Raw genomic sequence first — 12,744 nt, 5'->3', positions numbered from 1 at the left:
TAACCTGAAGTGGGACAGATGGACAAACAAACAGACAGACAAACGAAAGGACAGACAAACGAACAGACAGACTAACGAATGGACGAATGAACAAATGCACAGACCGAAAAACATAATGCCCATAAATGGGGCATAAAAAGCATGTATCTAAGGCTTAAATATCAATCAGTACACATCCAACATCCAATGGATTACGGGTAAAGACGTCATTAACAGTCAGAGAAAAACATGACCTTGTGCAATGCCAAACTATAGGTATTGACAGATTGTAGAACCGTGAAAGTACATATATGTGTAATATTTAGTATGGTTTTTAATTCATTGATGACAAAATCAATATTTACACCAATAAAAACAATATTCAAAGATTAATTTACAGTGTTGAATAGGTAACCTTTTAGAATAAGTTTATTTAAAGAATTGATAAGTGTAACCCGGATTGTTTATGTTTTCTTTAGTACAAAAAATTCTCCTTTAATCAATGTCATATTTCAATCAATTTCTAATATATTTATCTCAACAAGAATAAAAACATATCCAACCAAATATTAATATTATCCTGTAAAACTTAAACCATAAAACATTTCTTTGCATGTAAATATCATTAAGTAAGATTAAGGTTATTGTTCCGTGACCTATTGCGGTTCATATGGATGTAGATGTAGATGGCTATAAATTATATAATACATGGCAAATATTTGAAAATACTGAATATCAGCTCATAACTAAAGCAAAGAAACAGACAGATATTATTATGTTGAAAAGATATGTTATAATTTATATCTGATTAATCTTTTCAGCTACAAGTATACAAAAGGTAAAACAAGAGTGCACATGCTGAAATGTCTCGCCTACTATGCTGACCATTGATTTTATGTTGATAGTCCTACATATAAAGTTTTACTACAAGTATCACATTAACATTTATGATCCAAGAAAATGAGGTCAAGGTCAGATAAACCAAGCCGGAAATACATGTACACCTTTAATACAATCCCTCCATACACAGAATATAGATGACCTATTGTATAAAAGAAACAGACCAAACCATGGAAATTCTACACTGACCAATGAACCATGAAAATGAAGTCAAGGTCATTTGAACCCTGCTAGACAGACATGTACACCTTAAAATCATTCCATGCATCAAATATAGTTGACCTATTGCTTAAGGTATCTAAGAAAAAAAGTTAACCAGGAAAACTGAACATTGACCAATCAACCATGAAAATGAGGTGAAAGTCAGATGATACCTGCCAGACAGACATATACACCTAACAATCATTCCAAACACCAAATATAGTTGACCTATTGCTTAAAGTTTAAGAAAAACAGACCAAAACACAAAAACTTAACATAAGCAATGAACCACGAAAATGAGGTCAAGGTCAAATAAAACCTGCCAGGCTGACATGTACATCATTAAATATTTCCATACACCAAATATAGTTGACCTACTGCATACAGTATTAGAAAAACAGACCAAAACACAAAAACTTAACATTTAGCAATGAACTGTGAAAATGAGGTCAAGGTCAAATAAAACATGCCAGACTGACATGTACATCGTAAAATATTTCAATACAACAAATATAGTTGACCTACTGCATACAGTATTAGAAAAACAAACCAAAACACAAAAACTTAACATTGAGTAATGAACCGTGTAAATGAGGTCAAGATCAAATAGAACCTGCCAGACTAACATGTACATGTGAAATATTTCCATACACCAAATACAGTTGACCTATTGCATACAGTATTAGAAAAACAGACCAAAACACAAAAACTAAACTATGACCACTGAACCATGAAAATGAGGTCAAGGTCAGATGACACCTGCCAGTTGGACATGTACACCTTACAATCATTACATACACCAAATATAGTAGACCTATTGCTTATAGTATCTCAGTTATGGACCTGACCACGAAAACTTAACCTTGTTTACTGATCAATGAAATGAGGTCGAGGTCAAGTTCAAGTGAAAACTGTCTGACAGGCATGAGGACCTTACAAGGTACGCACAAACCAAATATAGTTATCCTATTACTCATAATAAGAGAGAAATTAACATTACAAAAAAATCAACTTTTTTTCAAGTAGTCACTGAACCATGAAAATGAGGTCAAGGACAATGGACATATGACAGACGGAAACTTCATATCATAAGGCATCTATATACAAAGTATGAAGCATCCAGGTCTTCTACCTTCTGAAATATTAAGCTTTTAAGAAGTAAGTTAACGACGCCGCCGGATCACTATCCCTATGTCGAGCTTTCTGCGACAAAAGTCGCAGTCTCGACAAAAACCAGGGTTTGTAAAAGTTTTTTTTCTTTATTTACTATTAACTATTATACCTGTATACACTGGGTCTACCATTATTTAAAGTCTATATAATGGAGTTGTAATAATGTCTGGCTATCCTAAATGCATCTGAATACAAAGTTAGACGACTGTAAGTTCATAGTACTCCAAGAACTGAAAAGAAACATTTAATATTAAAACAGGTCATGAAAATTTTTACATACCGGTAGACTAGAACAATCTACTTGCTGATGAGAGAAGTCAAACTCGCCTCAATACATTCCGATTTTCATCAAGTGAAATGACCCTAGAAATATTAATAAATATAAGGTTTTCAGATCCAGGATTTTGAAAAGGGGGGCCCATAAATGTAGCTCCATAAGGGGAAGGGCACCCCCTTAAATCAGCCTCTGCTTTTTCAAAACTTGTAAACTTGAAGACATGTACGGACATTTGGAAGAGTGTTTTACAAAATTCTCCAATATATAAACAAATGTGAAGAAACTGTAATAGTCATCATTTTGTTTCACATCCAACCTTATTCTGCATGAAAATTTTGTGAAATCTTTTTGATTCTACAAAAGTAATTTTCTAGAACTAAAAGCTTTCAAATCCCAAAGTGATTGCATTGAAGGAAATAATTATAACTAAATAATACCTTAAACTCCTCATAAACCTCTGAACATATTTGGTGTACCAACAAAGTTCTAAGGAAATAATCCATGTCTTTATTCAAGGAAAGATCAAACTAATTTGGAGTCAAATTCTCACCTTTGATCACATGATCATACAGGTAATAAATCTGTTCACTCACATCTACTCACTTCTAACTTGAGTAACTAGCTGTGTACAAAAATAATTTAACCTGACAAAGGTATTTCACCAAATTATGTAACAGAATTTTGTTCAGATAATAAAACATTTCCCTAAGGGGAAAAGTTTTAATATAAGTTGTACGACTTTGCCCCCAGCATAGCTATAGAAAAACAGTACAATAAGGGGTGTGTTACAGGACACTTTTTATGAAGATACAGGATTCTTTTTATTAATAAGTCACTCGTGCATTCATTGAGTTCATTTTTATCTTTTATCACTTTATCCTTAACGTACACCTTGTGACCTAATTACCTTGATTTATAAATATAATTTATCAGGTTGGGAACAACCCTCCAAATGAGGGATATCCCTTTAATGAGGCAGACAAGGGGTCATTTTGCTGTTGTAGAAAAGAAAAAAGAAAATCTTAGCTTTTTTAACTTAAAAGTACAAAAAGTCATTATTTTTTAAACAACTTTTCTAAAAAAGGGTTCCACTTATTTTTAATAATAAAGAAGATATATAAGTCCATCAATATTACAACAATTTATTAAGTATAAGTTGCCTGATCAACCAAAACCACCAACAGGCATTGCCATTAAGGCACCTTTTGAAAAACTTGATCACGACTTGTACAGGCCAGCTGCGCGTATGGTAGCATTCTGAGTTGAATCAAAAGATCGGTTTCTGCTTTGGAAAAAAAACTTTTGCTTTTCGCTACCATTCCCAATTTGGGGCTCTTGACAACTATACTTGCAAGTGGACAGAAAAAGAAAATACTAAAGAGGGCAACATAGGTGAAATATTTATACAATTTTCAAGGGCACTGAAGATGGAATAAATACTGACTCAAACAAACTACTTACATTTCATTTATATCCAACAACTTTCTCATAACAGTTCAAGGAACACATTATTTATCATGGACAAAAACAGAGTTCCAATATCTTTAATCAATACTAGACACTCATTTTAAACAAGACAATACAGTCACAAATCGTGAACACAATAGTCTTCTTGATTCATCCAACACAGAATACACTGACTTCATAACACAATTAGACCAAATGTCAACCCCTAGAATTGTAACGCCAAGAACACATGATACTGTGATAAATAAACAATCTACTGAAAATATTCTTGCATCATTGCAACTATTAGAGAGTAAACTATGTGAAGTGTCAAACACCTGTGCAGGCTTAAAAGATGACAATCCTACAGATAACAATAACTATGATAGCAGAATGTCAGAACTAAATCAAAATCTTGATGACCTGAAAGGAAATCAACAAAAATTAGAAAAAGAGCTTCATGGTCTTGTGTTATCATCTAATCAGATGAAGAAATAATTTGTAAGTTGGCCTGAGAACACAGTTATTTCGTAGTGCATTTCTTTTAGACAATAATGTCAAATAAAAATAATCACACCTGCTCTATCTCAAAAAGATTTTTACAGTGTAGTGTACTACTATTGGGACAAATAATATCAAAATTATAGAAAAGTCTACCAGCTCTAACTTAAAATATTGACAATTCTATGTTAAGGGGGTCTAAAATTCAGTTTGACAGCTTCAGACATACTAGTTTTTGACCTTTTTTAACTGGACCAAATCACTACTTAACATGAAGATTCATGCAGCACCCAAATTTTTTTAACATGTAATTTCATCCCCTTACTTAATATTTCATGCATAAAATATAAAGAAATAAATTTAGAAAGTGTATGAAAAAATTTGCAAGTTATACACTGTCCACACTAGGGACTATATTTGTAGACAACGAAAATCGAAGGACGATAACTGTGTCCTTGGACCTAATAGTATAGAAAGACTTGACCAATTCTAATTAAACTTTGCATGACCTAAGCTTAGGCAATTATAAGATAGTTGGCCAAGTTTCATGGCCATAGGATATATATTATAGAAACTATGGCAATTTTAATATTGAAATTTGAATGTTTAATTTTGACGTTTAAATCAAATAATTTCAACTATCAAGATTTGGGCTTAAAAAATTTAAATATTTCAAAAATTTGCTTTTGAAATGCTCTTAAATATAATATATTAAGTATTAAAAGCAACAGAACACTCATTTGATTTATCAGATTTATTACAATTATTCAAAAGTCAAATTTATATGAGCCTGTGCCTGAAAATAGAGATTTTCGAATTAAGGGGAGCCTTACATAAACATGCATTTTTTTCAACCAATTTGAAGTTTTTGAAGTTTTTTACCATAAATTATTCTTTCATATACTGTGGATTCATTATTATTCGTTGGATACCAATTTTCGTGGGTTTTGTGGGTACAGGTGAACCACGAATTCAAATGTTCAACGAATTACAAATGTTAATTTGGCTTTGTATGCAAAGATTGGCAAAACCACGAAATCAAATATCCACGAAAATGCAAGTGTTCCTCAATCCACGAAAATTGATACCCACGAAAATAAATGAATCCACAGTATATCAAATGGACTTTAAATGGAAAGAAAAGTTACAAAAAGCATACCAAATGCGTATAAAATGGTCTTAGGCTATGTAAGACTGAACATTATTTAGTGTCAATTTAGGCCGTAGCACATATTTACATATAAAAATGCATTCAGAAGCTATAAGAAATGGAAATTTGTTACTTTTTGCTCATTTCTATGCTAAGATGTCATGATACAAGAAGTCTAATTGCAAAAGGATTCTTGCATTCAACTTTTTTTGCAGACAGTATGGTCTGATGCACAGTTTTTTCACTTTTCAATGGAAAACTTGCATGTAGTTTTAGTCTCAACTGGCATATATTTAAACCACATACTATCCTACAGAAGAAAATAAAGGTAGTATATGAAATGGATAAGGTGCACAGATCATTGTCAAGTGCTTTTTTTTACAGATTTAGTGAAATTTTTATGATGGACTACACATTCTATGTACAAAGCTCTTCACATTTCACACACATTAAACAGGCCGTTCGACCAGGGCCTAAATACAACACATTTTGCACATTTTTTCTGTGATAATCTACTTTTCTCTATATTCAGAGTTCACAAATGGTTAATAGAATTTGAATTAATCATAGAAACACTAAATATCAAAGCATAAAAAGCTGTCAGATAGAAAGTCAGCATGCCTCTTAGGCTTAAAAATGGAAACTGCTTTAAAATGCTTATTTTAGCCGTATAATGTCAAAATGGGATATTTTAACAGAATTACTTTCAAATAAAGATGGGTAATCCTTTACTTTTATTGAGTTTGACAAATTGAAACCAGCAAACCATTCAGGGACGTTGCCAAAGTACAGAATCTACATTTCTTGAATTCATCTCTTAGGCCCGAGAACACAGTTATTTCGTAGTGCATTTCTTTTAGACATAAAGTCAAATTAAAAAAATCGCACCTGCTCTATCTCAAAAAGATTTTTACAGTGTAGTGTACTACTATTGGGACAAATAATATCAAAATTATAGAAAAGTCTACCAGCTCTAACTCAAAATATTGACAATTCTATGTTAAGGGGGTCTAAAATTCAGTTTGACAGCTTCAGACATACTAGTTTTTGACCTTTTTTAACTGGACCAAATCACTACTTAACATAAAGATTCAGCACCCAAATTTTTTTAACCAGTAATTTCATCCCCTTACTTAATATTTCATGCATCAAATATAAAGAAATAAATTTCGAAAGTGTATGAATAAAATTTGCAAGTTATACACTGTCCACACTAGGGACTATATTTGTAGACAACGAAAATCGAAAGGACGATAACTGTGTCCTCGGACCAGTTCAGCAGTCCTTGACAAGAAACTTGTAGAATTTGAAAAGTCAGTTTTGACAAAGAAACAAAGTTACTTACACTGTCACATTAAAGGAAAATTCTGACTTAAAGAAAGCGTTGACAAATTTGGAGTTGTCAAACTCAAAACTAAGAACACAAAATGAGGCTTTTGAGGAGCAAAATCAGTTTTTAAACAAGAAAATATCTGATCTTGAAAGGCAACTTCATGAGATACATGTACCTGAAATTGAATACGAGGCAACCATAAGCACACACAACCGATTTACAGGGCTTACAACACAAAATGATGACATGACAGATATAAGTGAAAAAATCAGAGATGAACAAAAAGTAAAGAAAGATGATGATAACAGTATTCATGAAAAAATCAGAGATGAACAAAAAGTAAAGAAAGATGATGATAACAGTATTCCTAAAGAAAAAACATACAGGTATGCTCAAGATCTAGAAATAATAATTGACTCTCATGGAAATGGTCTATTGGCATCAAAACTGTACAGAAACATACAATCCAAAATCAAGGTTCTTGGACCAGGAAAGAAGAATAATATAAAAGGTGCAGGGGAGACTATTCTTGAAACAAGCAACAAAGACACCAGACATATTGTCTTAGGTGTAGGAAGCAATGACTTGAGTATCAAAACAACTACTGCATGTGTAAATGAAATGAAAAACCTTATAGAAAACACAAAAAACAGTCATACTCGTTCCGACATACATGTTTTACCAACATTTGATCGTGTGAAACAGCCCCATTTCAACAAATAAAAATTTGTTAGGGTTCCACGGAACTTAGTGTCTCGCCTACTTTTGCTGTTGTCTATGTTTTCAGTGTGATAGGGGAATGCACATAATAGATTTACAGTTAATGAAATAAAATGTTTGAAATGTATGAAAAAAGTTATGCTTGTAAAAAATTAATACAGTATGCAATCAAATCTATAAATTTATAAAAGAGTTGAAACATAAATTTATTGAATGAACAAATGATAAAGAAGATAATTTTTACATTTTCCTCTAGATACTATCTTTTGATTGTAAGAAGCTTCTGTCCAAGTTTGGTAAAAATCCAGGATGGTTTATGAATCTAATAAATGTTTTAAAAACTTTAACTGCAGACTGTATGTAATGTTAACTGGAAGAATCAAAGCACTGTAAGCGCTGTAGGCAGTTAACCAAAAACCAAGGCAAACGTAATTATGAAAACTGTGGCAATGTTGCTTCAATTTTTTTTTAAGATTTGAAAGAACAAACATTAAACATTCGTATATTGTACATTTATGTTCATTAAATGAATTGATTATTTAGGCAAATTAATTAATATTTCATCAAGGTTTTCAAAAGCAACTCGTATATCAATGTAAATGACTCACATCTTCACCCCCAAGTGCATGATGTTACTCCAAGTTTGGAATAAAATGACAGGTGATTATAAAACAGTTGGTCAATTATTCTCGGCTTTACACTGCTTGAAAGATTTATATGTTTTCTTTAAAATGAGCCATAAATGAAAATTATTATAGGCCCAGAAATAATTTAATAAACAATTAAAGTAAATTCAATAATCTAGACTCATTTTTTGGATAAAAAAAAATTTATAATTAACAAGAAATAATTGTAACAAGATGCCGTTACGGTCGAAGTCTCACAAACAAAGATCCCATAATTCGTCATTCCCATGGTCTCCTGACATTGGGCAAAGTCCAGTTCATATTGGTTTGGTCTAGTAAAGTGATATGCATATGTGACACCAAGGAGATTGACCCTGTATGTCATTCAAATCTTTTTGAAATGATGAACAGGAATAAATATGGTTTAGGTGTGGGTATCTCGACCGTTTACAAGTTCTCAAACAGGAGGGGGTGGGTGACCCCAGGGACTCACCCTATATTTCATTTGATTTGTTATATTGTCCCATACATGAATACATATGGTTTAGAGGTGGAGATCTCGACCATTTCCAAGTTCTCAAACAGGAGGGGGTGGGGTGACCCCCAGGACTCTCCCTATATTTCATTTGATTTGTTATATTGTCCCATACATGAATACATATGGTTTAGGGGTGGGGATCTCGACCATTTCAAAGTTCTCAAACAGGAGGGGGTGGGGTGACCCCAGGGACTCCCCAAATATTTCATTTGATTTGTTATATTGTCCCAAACATGAATATATATGGTTTAGGGGTGGGGATCTTGACTGTTTACAAGTTCTCAAACAAGAGGGGGTGGGGTGTCCCCATGGACTCCCCCTATATTTGATTTGATTTGTTTTATTGTCCCATACATGAATATATATGGTTTAGGGGTGGGGATGTCGACCATTTCCAAGTTCTCAAACAGGAGGGGTGTGGTGACCCGAGGAACTCCCCATATATTTCATTTGATTTGTGATATTGTCCCATATCTGAATATATATGGTTTAGGGGTGGGGATCTTGACTGTTTACAAGTTCTCAAACAGGAGGGGCGTGGTTGTCCCCAGGGACTCCCCCTATATTTCATTTGATTTGTTTTATTGTCCCATACATGAATATATATGGTTTGGGGGTGGGGATCTCAACCATTTTCAAGTTCTCAAACAGGAGGGGTTGGGGTGACCCCAGGGACTCCCAATATATTTCATTTGATTTGTTATATTGTCCTATACATGAATATATATGGTTTAGGGGTGGGGATCTCGACCGTTTACAAGTTCTCAAACAGGAGGGGGTGGGGTGACCCCAGGGACTCACTCTATATTTCATTTTTGATTGGTTTTATTGTCCCATACATGAATATATATATAATGGGGTGGGGATCTTGACCATTTCCAAGTTCTCAAACAGGAGGGGTGGGACGACACTGGGGACTCCCCCAAATTATTTTCATTGATTTCTTTTATTGTCCCATTCAAGTATATATATTGTTTAGGGGTGGGGATCGCGACGGTTTACAAGATAAAAGTACATTTTCAAATTGAAGGGGGTAAGGACATGAAGGATGACCCCTAGGGACTCACCTTATATTTTGGTTGATTTTTTGTATTGTCCTGTTCTCATTACTGAAGACTGCATGTGTCTATCACCTACTGTTTTCGAGAAATAGTCATTTGAAAATTAAAAAAAATAAAATCCCATAGGGTTCTATAGTAAACCCCTCCCTTCTTCAGGCCCCTCCAAATACCCCTAAATAGACCCCAATGCACAAACAAAAGATAAAAGGCTCCGCTAGACATGTTAGTCTAATATTTTATGAAACCCTAAGTAAATCTGACAAACGGTCAAAGTTGTCTTCTTAGACGGTTTGAGTGGATTCGGTCCGACTTGTCTCGGGGACGAGTTGTCCACATTACTTAAAACATCCCATCAACGTCGATTTCTGCATCTGTTTTCTTGAACTCGTTTCATTCATCGTTTCATTCATAAATAACAGCAACCTTATTTGGCAAGATAAGTTAGAAATTACCACCCACTTATATAACTTTATTTCCTCTATCATAGAGATTTGTTGTACATGAACAATATTCCTGCGCATTTTGCCATTTGGGAAATATAAACGACTTGTAATTACCGATTTTTGGCAATGAAATATTTCATACAATTGTTCTTTGGCATCGTAGCCTAAAGCACAGGGGATAATAAACTACGTACGGATTTCTATTGAGCACTACTTCCTATGTGCAACTTCAAAAGTTTTGGGTAGTTCGACGATCATTTAAGGTTTTTCTGGTCATATTTTTTGTATTCCAGAAATAAAAGTATTAAAAAAATGTCCAATTAGTTATAAATAACATAATAGCCAGCTAGATAATAACATTAGCACGTATTTCAGCATTTATTGGGTAGAATACAAATCTAGGGTGCTCGCATAAGGCAGCTTAACTGCCTAAAAACTAAGTCCATTTATAAGTAATATACGGAAAAACAGGAAATATATTTTTACAAAATTTTCTTCTAGATACTAGCTTTTGATCATAAACAAGCTTCTGTCCAAGTTTGGAAGAAATCCAGGATATTTTAAGAAAGTTATTAAAATTTAAAAAAAACTTTAACCACAGAGTGAATGTAATGTCAACTGGCAGAAAAACTAAGTCCATTTATAAGTAAAATACAGATAAACCTGATTTTTTTTTTTACAAAATTTACTTCTGGATACTATCTTATGATCATAAACAAGCTTCTGTTCTGTATAGTTTTAGAAAGTTATTAAAATTTAAAAAACTTTAACCACAGAGTGAATATTTGTGGACGCCGCAGACGACGAATATGACAGAATGTAGGATTGCTATGTGTCGCTTTTGCGACAAAAGTCTCAGGCTCGACAAAAAGCAAAAGAATTCAATGAAGAAATAAAAAAATATTGCGAAAATCAATCAGATGTTAAATTCATTTTGAACAATGACATAAGTGGTATTAACACATCCATTTTTCAAGAGGATGGCATTCATTTTAATCAATCAGGCAAAAAATGCCTTGTCAGAATCTTAATAAAATGCTTAGCTGAGTGTAGCCTGATACGACCGCAGTGGTCGAACCCTGAACAGTTGGGGCAAATTTGGACACAATATTCAAGCTTGATACTATCTGAATTTGGATTGTGATCAAATATCTGACATAATATAGGTTTCTGACACAAAATAGATGTGGTTAAAGATCTTACAAATCTAAAGTGCAATATTGTGCAATTGAAGATTTCTTCTTGAAACTTTTCAAAAATTTGAAATTTTGAAAATTTTGAAAAAAAAATATGAACCGTTTTAAAAAAAATTGGAAACCCCCTTCCCCCCAAACTTTTTGAATCCCTCTTTTAGCATTAACCATCAAACTCAATTGCAGTCTTTCCTTTGTAGTATGGAACCTTGTAGTACAATTTTAGAGAGATCCATACACTTAATCACAAGTTACTGTCTGGAAACTAGAAAAATGTTTTTTTTTAACCATAAAAGACCATTTAAATACATCATAAAAGTATTAAAATAGAAAATGACATCATAGTCATGGCTAAAATTAAAAAACCTTCATCAGCAACTTTTAATAGAAATATCTAAAAATAAAACTCCTTCATCAGCATTCAAAAGTAACTTCTAAAAATAAATTGACAGCTAGGACTTTGCAACCATAAAAACCCATATAAATACATCATAAAAGTATTAAAATAGAAAATGACATTATAATCATGCCCAAAATTAAAACACTTTCATCAGCAACATTAAATAGTAATATCTAAAAATAAAATTCCTTCACATACATAATCATGGCTATAATTAAATAATTTTTAAAATAGAAAATGACATCATAATCATGCCTAAAATTAAAAAGCCTCCATCAGCAACATTAAATAGTAATATCTAAAAATAAAATTCCTTCACATACATAATCATGGCTATAATTAAATTACCTTAATTAAACATTTTTAAATTAGTAACTTCTAAAAATTAATTGACAGCTAATCACCTAAAGACAATACATTTCTTTATAAATAATTGACAAGCAGTGTAAGTGAGGTAATTTGACAATATGTGTTTGAATTACCTCCCTTACACTGCTTTAAAATTATGTTTTGTACTTAAGTAATTGTCCATTAACCTGGAAACCCTTGTTTTCCCCCTTTTTTGCCCCTAATTCTTAAACAGTTTGAGCCATAACCCCCCAAAGCAAATTCTTACCATCCCTTTGTGATATGGTAACTTGTGGTATAATTTCAGAGAGATCCATACACCATTTCACAAGTTATTGTCTGGAAACTAGAAAAAATGCTTATTTGGGCCCCATTTTGGCCCCTAATTCCTGAACTGTTAGGACCATAACCCCCAAAATCAATCCCAACCTTCCTTTTGTGGTCATAAACCTTAT

The sequence above is a fragment of the Mytilus californianus genome, unplaced genomic scaffold (genome assembly GCF_021869535.1).
Source record: "Mytilus californianus isolate M0D057914Y unplaced genomic scaffold, xbMytCali1.0.p SCAF_3, whole genome shotgun sequence".
Taxonomy (NCBI): Eukaryota; Metazoa; Mollusca; class Bivalvia; order Mytilida; family Mytilidae; genus Mytilus; species Mytilus californianus.
Note: the sequence above shows the minus strand (reverse complement) of the source record.